General features: G+C 36.7%; 1 non-coding gene across 1 annotated transcript; it reads left to right on the forward strand.

Annotated features, from left to right (window-relative positions):
• Positions 1 to 10,970: 10,970 nt before the first annotated feature.
• Positions 10,971 to 11,108, forward strand: LOC132425155 (small nucleolar RNA SNORA8). The gene has a single exon (XR_009519355.1). It is a non-coding gene; the product is annotated as a small nucleolar RNA SNORA8 (small nucleolar RNA).
• Positions 11,109 to 20,630: the final 9,522 nt, after the last annotated feature.

Consider the following 20,630-nt stretch of genomic DNA (forward strand, 5'->3'; position numbering starts at 1 on the left):
CAGATATTTTTTACAATGATTGCAGCCCTCCAAAGCCCTGTTTGACAGCCCAAATAATCCTAGACCCTGGAAATTATATAACTTGTGTGAGGAAAGGGGTGAGCATAGGAGTTTGCCAGCAATGTCCAGACAAGTTCTTATAAGAAAAACTTTATGATGTTTCCATGGAAAGTGGGACAAATTTTTATCTCCTTTATATTTTTACTGGGGTAGAAATTGTGTGACCACATGCCATTCAATAATAATCCTTTTTACTGAATTTGCGATAAATATGAGATGAGTTCTATCTGATTTATTTTTAAATATACACCTGTATGTATCTGTATCACAACAGTATGCAAGCGGGATTTCTAAACAAAGAGGTTTAAGTAGAAACCTGTGGGTATGACACATTTTCCTCTCTCAGGGCAGAGATGCAGTCTTTCTTTTTGGAAGGGGTGCATGGCTTGGCAGTACTTTGCTTTAGAACAGTAAATCATGGCCACAGTCTGTCTATCCATCTTCATATGAGAAGAAAAAAATCATTATGTAAGGGCTCTTGAGCCCCACAGAGAGATTTTTTCCACTGTGCGGACTTTAGTTGCAGTAAGCAGGGGCTACTCTCGCTTGCAGTGCGCGGGCTTCTCTTGTTGCGGAGCACGGGCTCTAGGCACACAGGCTTCAGTAGTTGTGGCACACGGGCTCAGCAGCTGTGGCTCAAGGGCCTCAGAGCACAGACTCAGCAGTTATGGCTCACGGGCCTAGTTGCTCCGCGGCATGTGGGATCCTTCCAGACCAGGGATCGAACCTGTGTCCCCTGCATTGGCAGGCAGATTCCCAACTGCACTAAAACAAAGGAATAATAACACATGTCCATTTAGTGCTTGTACAAATTCAAGCTTACATTTTTCTTTTGATCAAGCATATTTCTGGTCTTATTTTCTATCCTTTCCTCAAGCTTTTTGCTTGCTCGTTATTTACTCAATTATTGCCTAATGTGTTCCAGGCACTTTTCTAGGCGTATTAAGATGAAGACATATGGTGCCTGTTTTCAAGCAGCTCATTGTCTTATACAAGTGTCAGGCTGGTAAGCAAACATTTGTCTTTGTATCCCTAGTGTAAACACCCTAAACTCCAAAAGACCTACAGCTTCAGCCCCTCTCTCATTACTCTTTGTGTTATGTTCTACTTCTGATCCATTGAGGTGTTTATCTTGTTTTAATGCCACTGTGCCTTTTAAATGTTCTTTTTATGAATTATCTATCATGATGTGTGTTTGCAGCAGTGCAAGTCTTCTCAGCTTGAACTTGAAACCCAAATAAATTGGGATAAGAAATCCCAATATTTGCAGTCGTTTTAAATATTTTATAAAATATAGAAATTAGCTGTTAATTGACAATTTAAAACAAACAATCATGAGCCTCTGGGTTACAAAAGTATTTCGTAAAGAAAATTATTTTAAACTGTTTATTAGAAAAATTTCATACAAAAATATATGAGCCTCCATGTGCCTATCACACAGGTACAACAGTTATAACCAGCCTGATATTCTTGTTTCATTTATACCCACCCCAACACTTTTTTTCTTCCTTTAATGGAAATAAAGTGGTGGAGCATTTTAAAGCACATCCCCAGCATTATATCATTTCTCCCACAGATACTTCATACTTTTAACAGAAAGGGATTTAAAAAAAAAACTCACACACGCAAAATAACATATTACACCCAACAAAATTAACAATAATTTCTTAATATTATATAATACGCTGTCTATGCTTAATTTTCCCCAGCTGTCTCAAAAGCTGTCTTTTCACAGTTAATAAAGACCACACATTGCAACTGTTTGTTCTTTAAGTCTCTTTTATTGGATATCAGTGTACTCTCCCCGTTTTCAAAAAATATTTATTTGGGGAGAAAAACTGTAGAATTTCCTATATTCTGGATTTGGCTGATTGTATCTTGCAGTGTAAATTAGCATATTCTTCTTTTTCCCTTTTTTCCTTAAAACTCGTGCTTATATCTTCAGGCTTAATTAGATCAAATCCTTTCTTCAGGGATATTTTATAGGTGGTGCTGTGTAATTTCTACTGCTTTACATCATGGGACACATATCTGTTTGGTCAACTTTGGGTGACATTAAGATTAATTACAGGACTCAGGTGGTGTCCTCTCAGGTCCATCTATTATAATTTTCCATTAACCTTTTACCTAATGGTAATAGCAGCCACTGCTGATTGTTACTTAGATCCATTATTCCATTAGGTATTGCAAAATAGTGATTTTCTAATTCTATCATTTGTTCTGCATTTATTAGCTGTGATTCTTTGATTAAGGAAGAATTTTCCTTCAATAACTATTTGGTACCCTGACATATCCTGTTCATACAGGAAAGGACGAATAAATGCTTGACTCTCTACCTTTATCAGTTTTCAGAATAATGAGTTGGTGCCCTACCTTGCTTTTCTGCTGGGTCTCCTTGGTGGTTTAAAGTAGCACAATATTGTTTTTCATCTCCACGTAGCACTTCTTTACCTTACATGGTTCCTTTTCTATGACATCCTGATCTGATTTCAAAATGGAACATTCTCTTAAATCTTCTTTCATCCATAAATCATGAATCTCCTAAATATTCTTCTGTTTTGTGTAAGTCAGTGAGGAAAAGAAGCTATGTTAGGTTTTTCAATCAGTGGAAATGTAATATGGGACATTGGTTACCAATAGGAGGTCTAAAGAAGTAAAGGGGAGATACTGGTAACTACAAGAAGCAACTACCCATCGAGGCTGAAGGAAAATGGTTGTATGCAGTGCCCACAAGAACTTCATCCCCAAGGCTACTGAGCACCTGCCACTGACTTTGGAGCCACTGCTGCTACCACCACTGCAGGAGTGTGGAACTCACATTTCCAATGACGCTGCAGTAGCCTCTGTCACTTTTGCTGCTGGAATCAGACTGCCTGAGCGCTATGTTGATGGGGATGACAAAGCACTCCCTACTGCCATAGCCGCTGGACCACATTGTCTGAGAGGAACCCAGGAGACTGCATTCACCCCGTGCAGCCGTCACTGCTAGAAGAGCCACCAAAACCTAAAATAGGGGGGAAAATGGCTTCTTCTTTTTCTCCTGCCTCCGAGTCTAATCTCTTACTATAGTGCTTCCCACTGATAGAACCCAACTAGAAGAACCATGCTTGCAAGGGGGTCTGTGAAATGTAGTTTTTAGGCTTCTCTCCTCTGCAATATTGAGCAAAACATGAAAGGGCAGGATGAAGCTGACAGCAGACAGACAAATGATCACACGTGCTTCTTTCAGTAAATCCATCTTTGCAGAGGGATCCAACTCCTCCAAGTCTTCAGTAATACGTGGAGCTGCAGAATTTTTTTTCAAAACTCATATGATTTTGCTTATTTACTATTCACAATAGGAAGTTGTGTGTGTGTGTATTGTGATTTTATAGTCAAATAGGAGTTAAATTTATTTCATAAATTACAGAGAGGTCTTTAGTTTCAGACTAATAGCCTAAAATTTTAATATATGTAAATAATTATTGACATCAGACCAATTTAGAGATCAAATTATCTGGGCAACAAAAGAAACCAAAGCCATGGGGGGAGCTTCATATCAATAGAATATAACATAGACAGAATTTCTAAGGAAAGACCCTGCCATACAGGATCGCTTTTTTTTTTTAATAATTTTTATTGGAGTATACTTGATTTACAATGTTGTGTTAGTTTCAGGTGTACAGCAAAGTGAACCAGTTATACATATACATATATCCACTCTTCTTTAGATTCTTTTCCCATATAGGTCATTACAGTGTATTGAGTAGAGTTCCCTGTGCTATACAGTAAGTCCTTATTAGTCATCTTTTATATATAGTAGTATGTATATCTCAATCCCAATCTCCCAATTTATCCCTCCCCCTGATCCCCCCTGGTAACCATAAGTTTGTTTTCTACATCTGTGACTCTATTTCTGTTTTGTAAATAAGTTCATTTGTACAATTTTTTTACATTCCACATATAAGCGATATCATATGTTAGTCTTTCTCTGTCCGACTTACTCAGTATGACAATCTCTAGGTCCATTTATGTTGCTACAAATGGCAGTATTTAGTTCATTTTTATGACTAATATTTCATTGTATATATGTACCACATCTTCTTTATCCACTCCTCTGTCAATGGACATTTAGGTTGCTTCCATGTCTTGGCTGTTGTAAATAGTGCTACAATGAACATTGGGGTGCATGTATCCTTTCAAATTATGGTTTTCTCCGGATATATGTCCAGGAGTGGGATTGCTGGATCATATGGTAGTTCTATATTTAGTTTTTTAAGGAACATCCATACAGTTCTCCATAATGGCTGTACCAGTTTACCTTCCCACCAACAGTGTAGGAGGGTTCCCTTTTCTCCACACCCTCTCCAGCACTTATTGTTTGTAGATTTTTTGGTGATGGCCATTCTGACCAGTGTGAGGTGATACCTCATTGTAGTTTTGATTTGCATTTCTCTAATGATTAGTGATGTTGAGCATCTTTTCATGTGCTTTTTGGCCATCTGCATGTCTTCTTTGGAGAAATGTCTATTTAGTTCTTCCACCCACTTTTTGATTTTGTTGTTTGTTTTTTTGATATTGAGCTGCATGAGCTGTTTGTATATTTTGGAGATTAATCCCTTGTCAGTCACTTTGTTTGCAAATATTTTCTCCCATTCTGTGGGTTGTCTTTTTGTTTTGTTTATGGTTTCCTTTGCTGTGCAAAAGCTTTTAAATTTAATTAGGCCCCATTTGTTTATTTTTGTTTTTATTTTCATTACTCTAGGAGGTGGGTCAAAAAAGATCTTGCTGCGATTTGTGTCAGAGAGTATTCTGCCTGTGTTTTCCTCTATGAGTTTCATAGTATCCAGGCTTACATTTAGGTCTTTAATGCATTTTAAGTTTATTTTTTGTGTATGGTGTTAGAGAGTTTTCTAATTTCATTCTTTTACATGTAGCTGTCCAGTTTTCCCAGCACCACTTATTGAAGAGACTGTCTTTTCTCCATTCTATATTCTTGCCTCATTTGTCATAGATTAGTTGACCATAGGTGCTTGGGTTTATCTCTGGACTTTCAAGATCTCTTTTAAGTGACAGTTTTTATCTGGATCTAGGTTGGGACCTTTGCAGGTGGTAAGTATGCTCTTCCTGCAGCCAATTTGTAAACATGAAGGGAAGCCAAAGAGAAAGTCTAAAGAGTCCCTCAGACTATCCTTGCTATCCAGGTACAGGTCAGAAAACTTTGTCTCTCATTTAGCTATGTCATGGGAGTGGGCTTGTTCCTACTTAGTTACCTGGGACAACACCATGGATCTCCCGGTTTTCTTCCCCTCATCAAATAAGCATTTTACCTTACACACATTTCTCCAAATGTTTGGTAAATAGATGATACTTAGCCTTGGTTTCCGAGGCTGCTAAAAAAACTGCCTCACTTGCATACATTTTTTGAAGATTTTTAAATAGGAATTTAAGAGGAAAAGCTAGGGAATCTGTGCTTATAAAATAACGCTACTGAAAAATATACTTATTCTATAATTATTATTTCAGCACTTAACCTTATATGCTTCATTAATTGTCAACTGATACAAATCTATGTTTAAATGTTTCCAGCTATATGGAGTATTAGTATGTTTCTTTGAAAATGTATTTAATAAATTAAATAATATATAAATCTCTATAATAAATCTTTATTGAAAAGGCAATACTTTCATATGGTTAAAAATACAAAATACCAAAATAGTAAATAGTGAAAAGTCTCCTTCCCATCTGTGTCCTTCAGCCATTCAGTTTCTTTCCCCAGATTCTGGTCCAAATATATTTTATGCACAAAAGTATACTCATATATCCTGTTTCACATCTTGTTTTTTCACTTAACAACGTATATTGTAGCTCACTCCATATCAGTACATAAATAGATGTCAGTTTCCCCCATGTATAGGATAAACTCCTAGAAGTGGAATTGCTGTATCAAATGTTATATCTTTTGTAATTTTGATGAGTATTGTCAAATTATCATCAATAGGACAATTTACACTTTCACTATCAACATGTGAGAGTATCTGTTTTCCCACATTCTCACCATCACAGTGTATTATCAAACTTTTCATCTTCACCAGGTGAAAAAAACCTGTGATATCAGCATAATAAAAGAAATTCTTTTATTATAAATGATGATAAGCATTTTTGTATGATTAAGTACTGTTTTTCTTTCCTTTATTGTGAACTGCCAATTCATAGTCTTTGTCCATTCTTTCAGTTGGTTTTATGGTCTTTTTCTCATCAACTTTTAGAAATGTTTTATATTTCAGGAAAACTAGCCCTCTATTTGTGAGGTAATTTGCAAATATCTTCCTATTACATTATTTGTCTTTTGTCTTTGTATGTGGTCATCTTTGTAAAAAATATATGGGGTAAATTTATTAAGCTTTTCCTTTATGGCCTTTGAGTTTTATGTCATAGCTAGACAGATCTTCCCCAATCTTGAATTGTTTTTATTCTCTCATTTTTAAACACTTAAACCTTTATATTTAAATATTTGATCTATTGACCTAATGAGACTTACAGTATGTTTCCAATTTTATTGTCTTATATGGCTACCCATTTCCCCTGAAACTATTCATTGTATAATTCATCTTTACCCTATGGATTTGAACATGTTTACGATCTACCAAATTATTTATTTGTCTATTTCTGGACTTTGTGTTCTGTTCAATCAATCCGTCTATTTGTATGCCTAATGATGTTATTTGAAGTATTGTTACTTTATAATGTGTTTACTATCTGGTAAGGCTACTTCTTCCCTTGTCAATCTTATCTTTAAAGGCTTCAGGACCTCAAGAGGTTTTGAAACTACAGATCTAAGCCATCTTTTGCATGTCCATGCAACAGGAAAGGCATTGCATCAGTCACAGTCCATGCAAGCATGGAGTCAGTATCCAATGTGCAGGCACTTCTGCTAGATGCAGAGAAAATCCCAGTAAACTGGTGATTCAAGATGGTGCCTTTTGTAAGCAAGTTTAAGAAACTTGAAGAATTTTAAAGAAATGTTGCTGTGTAAATTCATTCCCCATTCTGCTTCAAACTGAAGAAGCAGGAGTTGAAAGAGTTACCATTTCAAAGAATCAAGCAAAAAAGCCAGATAAAGGAAGAAAAATGGATCTGGCATTGGATCTAGAGCATGGTGCCACATCTTGAATAAGCACTACATTTATTAAAATGGAACCAGGGCCAAGTCACCTGTCTACTACATTTTATTCCCATTTGGGTAATCTTCAGTCATCTTCCCTAGTTTGAGCATTTGCGTGATTCAGTTTCAACTCTGATTTTTTAAGTTGTTACCGTCTGCTCTAGGAGAAAAGCAATACAGAGACACTTAAAAAAAAATCCTGGTGTAGATTGCCTCAGTGAAAAGCCTGTTTTGTCACTTACTAGCTGAGGGATTTAGGCAAGGTGCATAACCTCTCTGTGTAACCTGCCCCATTTTCCCTATTTGTAAAATGTGAATAACAGTAGCCCTATTTCATCAGGTTGTCTTGAGAACTAAATGAGATAATATGCTGGCACTTAGCACAGTGCTTGGACCATATTATGTACTAGATAAAGTTACTGTTAACTATGATGATCATCATATCATTTATTTTAACAACTAAGCAACTGCATGATGAAAAATTTATTTTTATTTTCACTTTACAGAAACCAAGGTTTTATGTTTTTCCCAATTTCCATAGCTATGCTGTTGCTAGAAGAAGGGTGAGATTCAAATCCTGTTTTGAGTACATTTCAATGAAGCCAACTGTCTTTGTGGCTCTAAATCCTAAAATTATGTGTTTTCTAAATCTAATACTGACCAATGAGGATATCGTCCATTTTTTTCTTATGCCTCTTCTATTGATTACTTCTCCAGGATTGACTGACTTCTCTGACCCCAAATCCTTTGTCACATTTAAAACCAACTTGTATTCCCTTCTTTCAGTACTCTATTATATCTCCTCAGTCACTCCCTTTAAATAGTGAAACATAATACTGCTAGTTGTAATGCGTCCTAGAATACCTAGGATATTCATTTTGAGGCAAAGCCTTGAGACTTTTCACCTAGGTCTTCAGTATTTTGTTCTTTATTCACACCCTTTAATAAAATAATAGAAATGAAATCACCACTGGAGTTTTAACACCAAAAAAAGAACTGCCTTATTCAACCTTCTGTCCCTTGCTATACATGTAACCAATAAATCCTACCCTTTTATAGATGAGGAAATTCAGCATCAAAAATGACTCATTTGTCAAAGCTGTAGTCTAAGGTGCATTTGAGATAAACCCTGGGAAGTGTCAGCCTTCCGTTCTCCGTTCAGTAATGTACCTGGGCTTGTTGACTTAGAAAATCCTGAGCCACATGCAATGTAGTCCCCTGAGATAGTTCAAGAGACTGACTTAGTATTTCAGTGCCATAGTGAGCATAAGAAGATGACCTGGCCTCTAAGAGCTCCACGTGGAATGATAGATGCAGGAGCATATACTTAGATGATCAATTTTTAGAGTCCATGCTTCAGGACTTTTTGCAGATTATCTGTCTATCTGTCTGTCTATCTACCTACTTATTAACTTGTTTGTTTTTCAATGCATTTGACAAACACCAAACTTCTGGAGAAAATATAGCTAAACCTAATTAGTCCCCACTGACCATTCTAGCATCATAGGACTCTACTGGAATCTAATCTGAGGGATTTACAAACCCTTGGAGGAAATACAACAAAAGGAGTCAAAGACACAAACTCAACTCAAACTGGTCAAATAATTGGGAACTTATTGGCTCATATAAATGAGAAGTTCCTGACAGAGCTGGAATAGGTACCTTTGGATCTTTGGAATAGGTGCCACTTTTCCAGTGTGTCCAGTGAAACTTCCAAGATTCACTGTAATTGAACCAACTTTGTTTATATGCCTATCCATGAATCACTGGGCCAAAAGAAAGAAATATACAGTTTTTGCCAACTCTTAGAATTGGAGTTAAAATCATCTTTCTACCTCACTGCACCCCATACCTAAAACTATGTGAATTGAGAGTAGAGAAGAGGTGGTTTCTTGTAGGATAATGAAAGTGACATTACCAGAAGAAGACAGAAGGGATGCCAGGCAGGCAAAAACAAATGTTTACCATACATGATTAAAAGTGTGATGATGCATATTCTATTATTTCATTCATTCATTCAAACATTAAGAAAACAAATTATTAAAGCGTAATCTCTGCCCTCAAGAAAATCATATTAGTGATTTTTAAAATAATCATATCAATACATTATGATGATATATTAGATTCCATGCAAGGTATACACACAAAATAAGCTATGAAAACACATAGTAGGGCTATCAGTTATACTCACAGAGGCCTTGGCTATGATTCTGTTATTAAATTGCACATTAATGTCTACCAGTAACATGCTAATACACATAAATGTGTAGAAAACCAAAACAGAGACCTCACTCATAATTCTTGCTAAGATGTGTGAAAATTAATAAACAGAAACTTCAATTAAAATAGAGTTAAGGGGTCAGAAGGGGGAGCTCTCATGCCCTACCTAATAGCAGAGCCAAACAGGAAGAAGAAAGACGTCCACTTTTTGCCTGGCTAAAGTTCAGGCAATGAGAGATTGTCACAACTCAGCCAATGAAAAACCACTATACTTTGAACTCTCAATTCCTCCAGTGGAGGAATTGTTTACTACAGCCCCACCCAACTTCCTTTTCCCCTCTTTTTTTTTAAAAAGAGTTGTCCTTGCCTTGCTGTGCAGGGACTCGCATGTGGTTCGCAGTGGTTGCAGACCCTGAATTGCAGTTTTTGCTGGAGAAATAATTGGTCTTCTATTTGTTTTAGGTCAACAGGTGACTAACCTTATTTTAGATGTGTCTACAATCTAATATGGAATCAACAGCTGAGGTAGTGTTTTTCATGATTTGCCACTGCTTGGTGCTTCTAGGAAAGGATAAGTTGGCAGCTTGCACACTGAAAATTTGTTAACTTCGTACACTGCAATTTACTTTTTGATGTACAGTGCCACAACTACTATTAAATTTCATGCCATGGCGGGTAGTTATTTATCAGATAGGAAACGGCTCTCTTTAAAAAATGTCTTTCACTCTTCTACCACTTGGAAAGTACTGCAATGTAATTGAAAATTGGTCTAGTCAATCTGCCATGGGCTTCTGAGAAATAATTTCTGTGAATAACTACCACCAAGAGTTTCCCCAAGGAAAACCTTTCATTAGGACCGAGAACACTTTCTGATGATTCTAATAATTACCTTTCTTTGAGTTACTGGCTCACCAGTATGGTTGTCATAAAATGCTTTGCTGGTTTTCTTTCATGCCTCTTGCCTTTATAGCTCAAGAGCCCACAACAGAGGAGAAAACTGTTTGGTCAGGACATGAGTGTTTATTAACTACTGCTTTGCATGAAGTATTTATTGAAATGTTGATAAAACAAACACTGAAAAATATTCTTCCGGAATGCAATAGGACATGGCCCCAATTCATCCTTAAGTGTCCCTAAAGAATTTTCTCTGATATGGTTGTTATTGTTACTGAAGTAAGGCTGTGGGAATATGGAGGGAGAATTCTCAGATCAGAAACAGGAGATCTGGGTTTAAGTCCTGGGTCTACCTAAACTATAAGGTAAGTGGGGATAATAAAACCTATGCCTTTCCACAGATTATTATGAAGATTTAATAAGCTAGTGTAGAGAGTAATACAAAGCATTATGCATGGCACATAGACAGTGCTCATACATGTTTGCTGAATAAGAATTCAGTTAGATTTCCAACTTTCTTATATTCGCTATTTGAATTGCAAGAATTCATTAGCACTATAGTAGTTCATTCAATTACTGAATTCAACAATGGAACACCTTCATTTACTTTATACAATAAAAGATGCTTGGATTGTTTAAAAAAAAAAGGAATTGCACTGCATGGTATCTGCATTCAGCAGTTTGTTCCTGCTGAGTGTTCAAAGGACAGTGCAATATAAATTCAGTATTTGGCGTCGTTGGTTTTCTTGGCTCTGTGCATGTTAGACCTGGTATTTCTACTGTAACAGTATAAAAAAAAAAAAAAGGAAAAGAAAATACACATCATTCCCTGTACTAATGAGTGGAAAGGTAAGGGCATGAATATTTACATCACATTGAGTATAGTAAGAGAGTTATGCACAAGGATCCCTGAAAACATGAGGAAAGATCCCTTGAAACTTCCTGAAGAAGCCAGAAAAAAATGTTCACAGAGAGGACAGCACTTGAGCTCAGGCATAAATAATAAGCAAGAATTTTCCAGATGGAGACAGTTGAAGCAAGACGAGTAGAGACCTACAGACAGAGAACAGAGCATATGCTAGGCATGAGGGGAAATGGTATGGTAATAGAACAGAAGGCAGATTAGTATGACTAAAAGGGGCTGCATGAGGAAGAAAACCAGGAGGTGAGGGAATAAAGATCAGATCATGAAGGCTCTTGTGTGCCTTTCTGGAAGTTTGAACTTTATCTTCTAAGGCAAGAAAATCAGAATCATTTACAGGTTAGCTGGTGGTTTAGCTCAGAGTTGCTTATGAAGTTGAAAGTCAAGATGTTGATCAGAGCTGCTGTCATCCAAAGGTTTAATTGGGGCTGGAGTCTACTTGCAAGACGGCTCATTCACATTGTTATTAGCAGAGAGGCTCAATTCATTGTCACATGGGCCTCTCTCTAGTGCTGCTTGAGTGCCTTCATGACATGGTAGCTGGCTTCCCTCAGAGCAAGAATCTTGTGTTTAGATTCAAGAAAGAGAGAGAGAGAGAGAGCAAAGAGTAGGCCACCAATTTATTTATGACCTGGTCTCAGATGTCACACAACGACATAGCCATCATATCCTATTAGTTAAACGTGAGTCACTAAGTCCAGTCCATACTCAAATGGAAGAGAATTAGTCTCCCCTTTTGGAGGGAGGAGTGTTGAAGAATTTCTGGAGAATATTTTTAAAACACCACAGGTAGAGATTCTGTTGTCCATTCTCACACCTGCTAGATGCAGTTTGGCTGCCTGCAACATTTCTTGCTCATATTTCACTTCTCTCTAGATTTCTTGTGGCCATGCCTGTGAGGATGCCCCACAACATTGTATTGGGTGCTACTACCCAGAAGCTGCTCTTGCCATATCCATCTCACACTTCACTCTGTAATTCCGTAGATACCATGATCTGTCTTTAATGCCTGGTCAAATCTCAAGGTATGAAAAATATCCTCCAGATCTCTTCATTGAAGCCTTGGGGAAAGAAGGCTATGAATGATGTGAAGTAGGTTCAAATATAGCCCATGGGTCACAATTATTAAGATCTTGATAGTTCTGTGAGAGGGAAGGGAAGACTTTTCCAGTGTTGGTAGTTGTAAGTCATTATTTCATTCCAGATGTTTTTAGTTCTCTATTCTTAAACACCAGTTAAAGCATAGCTTAACAGTGTTCTCAGGAGGCTTTTCTCTAACCAGTTTGCAGATTTGTTTCACTAGGACATCTTTGAAATACGTGGCCATAGTTGTTTTGTTTCCTGGATTCATTATCCATATAATATGTGTTTTAGTTTTATTACTCCTGCAAGCAGAGCTGGAGACAAGAACCAGAGTCCAAGGAGTTTATTTAGGCAGTGATCTCAAGAATCACGAATGAGGGAGTGGTGAGAGTGAAGCAGGGAAGAGAAAAGGTCAGTATAAGAGTGTTTTTCAAGGTCACTGTTGGGACCATTGGGATCTCAACTATACTGGGATTGTTAAACATGTACAGAATACTTCCAAGAATTTTCCAAAGGACAGGAAGCTGAGGTATTTACCCACTGACTCCCACTGGTTGAAAGCAGCCTGAGTTCTTCAATGTTCTGTATTTCTGGATTGTCCCCCTGAGTGGCTGAATGGACTCCTGCAGGTCTGGAAAAGGCATGAAAACTTCAAGTGTGAAGCTATCCATTTGCCTCTAAGTTCTCATGCAGCTGTCCACTGCAGCTGCAGCTCTAACCAGAGGTGGGCTGAGGGCGTGTGAGGCAGGAAAACAAAAGCCTGTGATACAACTTGTAAATAAGCGCTGAAGGCAACACTTCAAGGGATTTATCTTACAGATGTTAAAACAGTCTTTGGAACAAGGACACTGCCCCTTGATGTAACTGCTCCAAAAGAATAAGACTTATTTGGTCTTATTGATTTTTTTTGTTGTTTTGAAGGGGTTTAATATCACAGCTCCTATGGGGCAGCACAAATCAGAATTGTAAAGTAGAGCAAATATATATTTTTTAATTAATAGATTTTATTTTTTAGAACAGTTTCAAATTTACATAAAAGTTGAAGAGGTAGTACAGAGCATCACTGTGTACTCCCAACTCCCCCACATGGTTTCCCCTATTATCAACATCTTACTTTAGTGTGGTACATTTGTTACAACTAATGAACCAATATCGATACATTATTATTAGCTAAAGTCCATAGTTTACATCCAGGTTAACACTTTGTGTAGTACAGTTGTATGGGTTTTGAAAAATACATAATGTCCTGTATCCAACTTTACAGTATCATACAGAATAGTTTCACTGCCTTGAAAATCCCCTGTGCTTCAACTAATCATCTTTCTTCCCTCTCCCAAATCCCTGGAAATCACTGATTTTTTACTATCTCTATAGTTTTGCCTTTTCCAGAATGTGATATAGTTGGAATCATGTAGATATAGCCTTTTCAGACTGGCTTCTTTAACTTAGTAATATTCATTTAAGGTTCCTCTATTTCTTTTTGTGGCTTGATAACTCATTTCTTTTTATCACTAAATAATATTCCGTTGTATGCGTGAACCGCAATTATGAATAAAGTTGCTATAAATATTGATTTGCAGGGTTTTGTGTGGACATAAGTTTTCAACTCCTTTGGGTAAATACCTACGGGTGCAATTGTTGGACCATATAGTAAGCCTGTGTTTAGCTTTGTAAGAAACTGCCAAACTGTCTTCCCAAGTGCTGTGCCAGTTTGCATTCCCTCCAGCAATGAACGAGCGTGCCCAATGCTCCATATCCTTATCAGCACTTGGTGTTGTCACTGTTTTGGAATTAGAGGTAGTATAACATTATTGTTTCAATTTGCAATTCCCTGTTGGCATATGATGTTGAGTATCTTTTTACATGCTTATTTGTGTCTTTTCTCTTTTTTCTTGGTTAGATTGACTAAGGTTTATCAATTTTGTTGATCTTTTCAGAGAAGCAGATTTGGTTTCTTTGATTTCTGGTTTTCAACTTCATTGATTTCTTCTAATTTTCATTATTTCTTTTCTTGTGCTTGCTTTCTCTTAAACTGCTTTTCTTACTCTAGTTTCCTAAAGTGGAGATTTAGATTTTCATTTTAAATCTTTCTTCTTTTTAGTATAGTCATTCAGTGCCATAAATTTCCCTGTAAGCACTGCTTTTGCTGTTTCCCACAATTTTGATATTTGGTTTGAAATATTTTTTACATTTCCCTTGCAACTTTTTCTTTCACCCACTTTTTATTTATAAGTGTATTGTTTAATCTCCAATTACTTTGGAATTTTCCAGCTATCTTTCTGTTATTGATTTCTAGTTTAATTCCACTGGACTGAGAGCATACTTTGTATGATTTCTATCCTTTTAAATTTGTTAAGATGTGTTTTATGGTCCAGAATGTAGTTTATCTTGATGAATGTTCCTTGTGAGTTTTAGAAGAGTGTGTGGTCTGCTATTGTATGAAGTCCTCTATAAATGTGAATCTGATCCAGTTAATTGATGATACTGTTCAGTTCAACTATGTTCTAACTGTTCTCTGCCTGTAGGATCTGTCAGCTAATGGGAGAAGGGTGTTGAAGTCTTTAACTACAATGGTGAATTTGTTTCTCTTTGCAGTTCTATTGGGTTTTGCCTCGTGTATTTTGATTTCTGTGTTAAGTGCATACACGTTAAGCATTGGGATATCTTCTTATAGATTTGACCCCTTCATCATTATGTACTACACCTCTTTATCTGATAAATTTTTTTTGTTCCAAAGTCCACATTGTCTGAAATTAACTATTCCAGCTTTCATTTGATTGGTATTAACACGGTATCTTTTTCTCCGTTCCTTTACTTTTAATCTATCTGTGTGCTCATATCTAAAGTGGGCTTCTTATAGACAACATATACTTGGTATTGTTTTTTTAATCAATCTATTTAACAATCTCTGTCTTTTAATTGATATATTTATGCCATTCACATTTTAATTGATTGTTGATATAGTTGGATTAATATCTATCATATTCGTAGCTCTTTTCTGTTCTTTCCACTCTTCTTTGTTGTCTTCCTCTCTTACTGCCCTCAGTGGTTTTAATTGAACATTTTATATTATTCTATTTTCTCTCCTCTTTTAGCATATCAATTATGCTTCTTTAAATTTTTTAGAGGTTGCCCTAGAGTTTACAATATACATTTATAAATAATCTAATTCTACTTTCAAGTAACACATTACCACTTCACAGGTAGTATGGGTACCTTATAACAGGGTATTCTCTGTTCTTCCCACCCATCCCTTATAACATTGCTGTCATTCACTTCCCCTAACCATATGCTATAATCACCCCAAACATTGTTGCTGTCATTGCTCTGAACAAACAGTAATCTATTATATCAATTAAGAATTAGAAAGTTATATGTCAATTATACCTCAAAAAAAGAATTAGAAAAATAAAATATTTTACTTTTCCACTATTTATTTCTTCTCTGATGTTCTTCCTTTCTTATGTAGATCTGAGTTTCTCCCTGTATTATTTTGCTTGTTTCTGAAGAACTTTTAATAATTCTTTCAGGGTAGGTATACTGGTGAATTCCCTCAGTCTTTGTCTGAGAAGTCTTTATTTCTCCCTCACCTTTGAATGATGAAGTCACTGGATACAATTTTTTTTTTTTTAATACTGGTAGTTTTTCTTTAAACGCTTAAAATATTTCACTCCCCTCCCATCTTATTTTCATGGTTCCTGACTACAAGTCTGATGTCATTCTTATTTTTGTTCCTCATAGGTAAAATATTAATTTGCTCTGGCTTCTTTCAGATTTTTTCTTTGTTTTTGATTTTCTGATGCATGTCTAGATGCAGTTATTTTTTGCACTTACCTTGTTTGGTATTCTGTGAACTTCCTGTATCTGTGGTTTGGCATCTGTCATTAATTTGAAAAATTTATAGCCATCATCTCTTCAAACAAGTCTTCTGTTCCTTCCTCTCTTTCCTCTACTTCCCATAACATCTATTCCACCACTTTCTTAACTGTCCCACAGTTCTTATATATTGTGTTTCATACTTTAAAAAAATTCTTTTTCTCCACATTTCAGTTTGGGAAATTTCTACTGACATATCTTTAAGATCACCAATTTTTTCCTTGGAGTGTCCAATCTTGTAATGAGCCCATTAAAGCCTTTCTTCATTTTTTGTTTTTGTTTTCTAGCATTTACTTTTGATTCTTTCTTAGAGTTTTCATCTTTCTGCTTACATTATTTATCTGTTTGTACATGTCATCTACTTTTTCATTAGTCTTTAATATATTAATCATAGTTATTTTAAATTCCCTACCTAATAATTCCAAAATCTGTGCCATATAGGAGTCTGATTCTGATGTTTGCTTTATCTCTTCAGAATATGTCTTTCCTTGTCTTTTAGCATGCCCAGTAATTTTTTGGTGAAAGCCAGACATGATGAATTGACTAATAGGAACAGAGGTAATTAGGCTTTGGGTGTGAAGTTTTATGATAATCTGCCTAGGAGGTAGGTTGTTTTTAATGTTTGTTGTAGCTGTAGGTGCCAGAGGCTTCAGTTTCCTCTAGTTTTCGTGCACGTGTGTGTGTGTGTGTGTGTGTGTGTGTGTGTGTGTGTTTAACTCCCATTTGTCTTTGTGCTTAACTTAGACCTCCTTTTTAAATTGAGTCTGTGTCTTGTAGTCCTCTCAGCTGTAATCCACTGATACTATACTGGGGTCCTGCTGATGTGATGGTAAGGTATAATGGATGAGACATTTTCTATAATCTTATGATAAAACCTCATTTTTTTAGTGGTTCTAAGTCCCTGGGCTTTGGTAATGCTTCTTAGTTTTCTTACTTGTTGTTTTTTTTTCCTCCTCCCCTTCGTTGTGATAGGAAAGCTAGAGGGCGCCGGATCTGACCAGTTACCCCTCCTTTAGGTTAGATAAGACTCTGGTAACATAGCTTCCCTTGAAGGTCAGTCTTTTGTTATGTAGCTGCTCTGGGCATATTTCAAAATGGTTATTTTTTCCCTCCTCCTGCTCTAAACACAGAAGGGAATTTTGCTCTCACCTTTAAGGCAAGAACCTGGTGAGATTGCTGGAGATAAAACTCATGAAAGTGTGGAGGTCTCTCTAAGACTGGGTCCCTAGGAGTTTTTAACTCCCAAGCTAGTCCAGACCCAGTCTCCAGAAATTCATCAAAATTAACCATGTATATGTTCTTACCCATTTATGGCTCCAGTGGCTTCTGTTTCAGGTAAACTGATCTCAGCTCTGGTTCTCTGTATTCGTCAGTCTCTCCAGATTTTAGGAAAACAATTTGCTCTATAATTTCAATTATTTGATGGATCTAAGAAAAGTCATTGTTTTTCAGCTTGTTCAGTGTTTTTCTTGTTGTGAGAATGGGAGTGGAAATTTCCAAGCTCTTTACATGTCAGAATTCAAAAAACATATTTTAACCTTTATTAAGTTACAGTTTACATATTATAAAATTCATGTATTTTAGATATGCAAGTCAGTGATTTCTAGCAACTTTATTGAGTAAGGCAACCATCACCATAAGTCAGTTTTAGAGCATTTTCATCTCCCAAGTTGGGGAGTATGCTTTTGATATCTCCAACCTCCCCACAGAAATTCTCCCACATGTCCAGACCTAAATGTCTTTGCTAATATTTCCCCAACATTTTATTGTATCTGGTAAAATACTATCTGCTGGAGCTCTTCTGATTCCCAGCCTTGTTTTCCTAAGAGATTGGATTTGGAGTTTGAAGACTCCACATTGCCACTTATTATTTTTATCACCTTAGGCAATTCACTTAAATTTCAGAGGATTTCCTGAGAAAAGAAAGTAGAAATTATTTATCCTGATATTCCCTGCAACTAGCAAAATAGTGGGCACGTAGGTGGTGATCAATAAATATTTGTGAATGAACAAATCTGGACTTGGTTACAAGATTCAAGGAATAGTAGGATTGGACCAGATTAGGAGGTGTGTTCTTGGATCTATGATGGGTATGGGAATGCCCTGATAATGTCTGAAAATTTTCCTTGGTGTAGCCTTCATGAAATTTTCAAAGGTTTCAAGGCCCAAAGGGGTAAAGAATAGTGGACTCAATGATATCCAAAGACTTTTCCAACTCAAACATTCTGTCAATCAATGTATACTGTATTTCTTGTTCCTAACTCAAGATTTTTATAAACCAGATATTATATAACTGAGAGCATTTTGGCATTTGGCTCTAGTTATTAATAAGTGTTCCTATTACACCACATGCATGAATTTATACAAGCACTGGTAAAAGGTGAATTCCACACTGCTTAGGCTCAAAGACTGCAAGGTGCTAGTTCCCACAAATCTAAATCTTGGGATCTCACCTCTAGCTGACCATGAAAAAGGAGGTTGAGAACTGAAGAGAAAAGAAGTGACTAGGTTTGCAAATCAGACCCTGGCTTAATTTATCCAAATAGCTGCATGTGTGGAAGAGGTAGAAATGAGAGTTTAGTTTGCCTAGCCATCCCCAAAGAGCCAGGTTCTGTTTAGAACTGCCTATCACTTTAAAACAGGAAACAGGAAGTAGAACATAGGTTCATTCCTTGAAAGACCATTATGAATTAGGTTGCAACTCTTCAATTTTTAGAGGGCAAGCAGGGAGGTGAACTAAGAAGAGGGTGGACAGAAGAGGCAGGTCTGATGTGGAGAGATGGGGCTGAAAGTTTCCCTCTGTACTACTTTGGACATTGGACTTACTTTGATTGATAGGCTGTCATTCATCACTCAAGCATGATTTTGCCTTGAGCATGACTTCAATTTGATAAATGCTTTGTTGTTCTAACAAATGCTTTGTTGTTCTTGCTGTACATAACCTTTCCTTAGGCCAACTTCTGTAGCATTTCCACATGTCCTCACTCAGCCATGCAGTCATTACTAACACCTAGCCTCCTGATGCGTTGGATTTATACTTAATCATTTGTTTACTCACTCTACCAAACAAGCAAACACACACACACACACAACATTAATTAAATATATTTTTTACTAGCAGGTAGTTAATAAATATTTATTGAATGAATGGACAAATGCATAAATGAATCACTGCTGGCTTAAAGCATTTAGCTTGATGGAGTGACTAACACTTCATACACTGATATGTCTACTTATATTATTATTTTTCTTCCTTACTCCCAACTCACACATGGTAAGATATAGAGTAATAAGAATATAGGACAAAAGACAGATATACTTGGGGATGTAAGAAGTCAGAATCATAAGAAGATGTTTCCATTTCCTGGGCCCTCAGATACCAGAAACCATGATGAGGTTATATCTCATGGATCATCACAGTGGTGTAGCAAAACAGGTGGGGCTTGATTATATTTATTTCTCAGAGGAGCTAAAATCAAGTGAAAGTAATGAACTTACCCAAGGTCAAAGAGACTGTAAGAGATACAGCCACACCAGGAATCCAATGCCAGCTCCAATTTAGCACAGAGCCAGCCTGCATTTTACCCAGAGCCTGCTCAGACTGAATCTAGGGCTCCATACATAGGGTAGGCCCAGGTTGGCCCTGAAAGGAAGCAATATTTGTCACTCCAAAAGAGACCTCTTTGTGTATTGATTATTTTAAGCTGGTTATTTTTAAGACACTGCAGACACAGAAGAAGCTCTGAAAACCGAGTAAAAGCTACCCTTTTGTAAGAGATATTTACAGTTATAAGGGAAATCTCCATTCATAAATGTGTGTCCCTCTCTGTACCAGGAAGAGAAGAATAACTCTAAATCTCAAGAAACTCATCAATGGAGAAGGCCAGGACTTAAATTTGCATAACAACCTTACTCTTGTTTACTGTGCTTCTCCTGGTAACCTACCATAACTGACTTCTAACCCCTAGCGTCTTGTTTTGTCTTTAGCTGAAGATGGTATTTAAGGTGATGGCTTTGGCCATTATGAGGAGTTACTCAGTTTCTCTGGGTCTCTCCCATGTACGCATTAGGTATACATGTTATTAAACTTTTGTTTGTTTTTTTCCTTTTAATCTGTCATATCAATTTAATTATTAGACAAGCCAAAGAATCTAGAAGGGTAGAAGGAAATTTTTTCTGCCCCTACACCCATAGACATAAAGCAGAGCACAGGTGTCCTTTTTTTAAATATCTTTATCAGAGTATAATTGCTTTACAATATTGTGTTAGTTTCTGCCGTATAACAGAGTGAATCAGCTATATGTATACATAACCCCATATCCCCTCCCTCTTGCATCTCCCTCCCACCCTCACATCCCACCCCTACAGGTGGTAACAAAGCACCAAGCGGATCTCCCTGTGCTATGTAGCTTCTTACCACTACCTATCTAT

Source organism: Delphinus delphis, chromosome 4 (genome assembly GCF_949987515.2).
Source record: "Delphinus delphis chromosome 4, mDelDel1.2, whole genome shotgun sequence".
Taxonomy (NCBI): domain Eukaryota; kingdom Metazoa; phylum Chordata; class Mammalia; order Artiodactyla; family Delphinidae; genus Delphinus; species Delphinus delphis.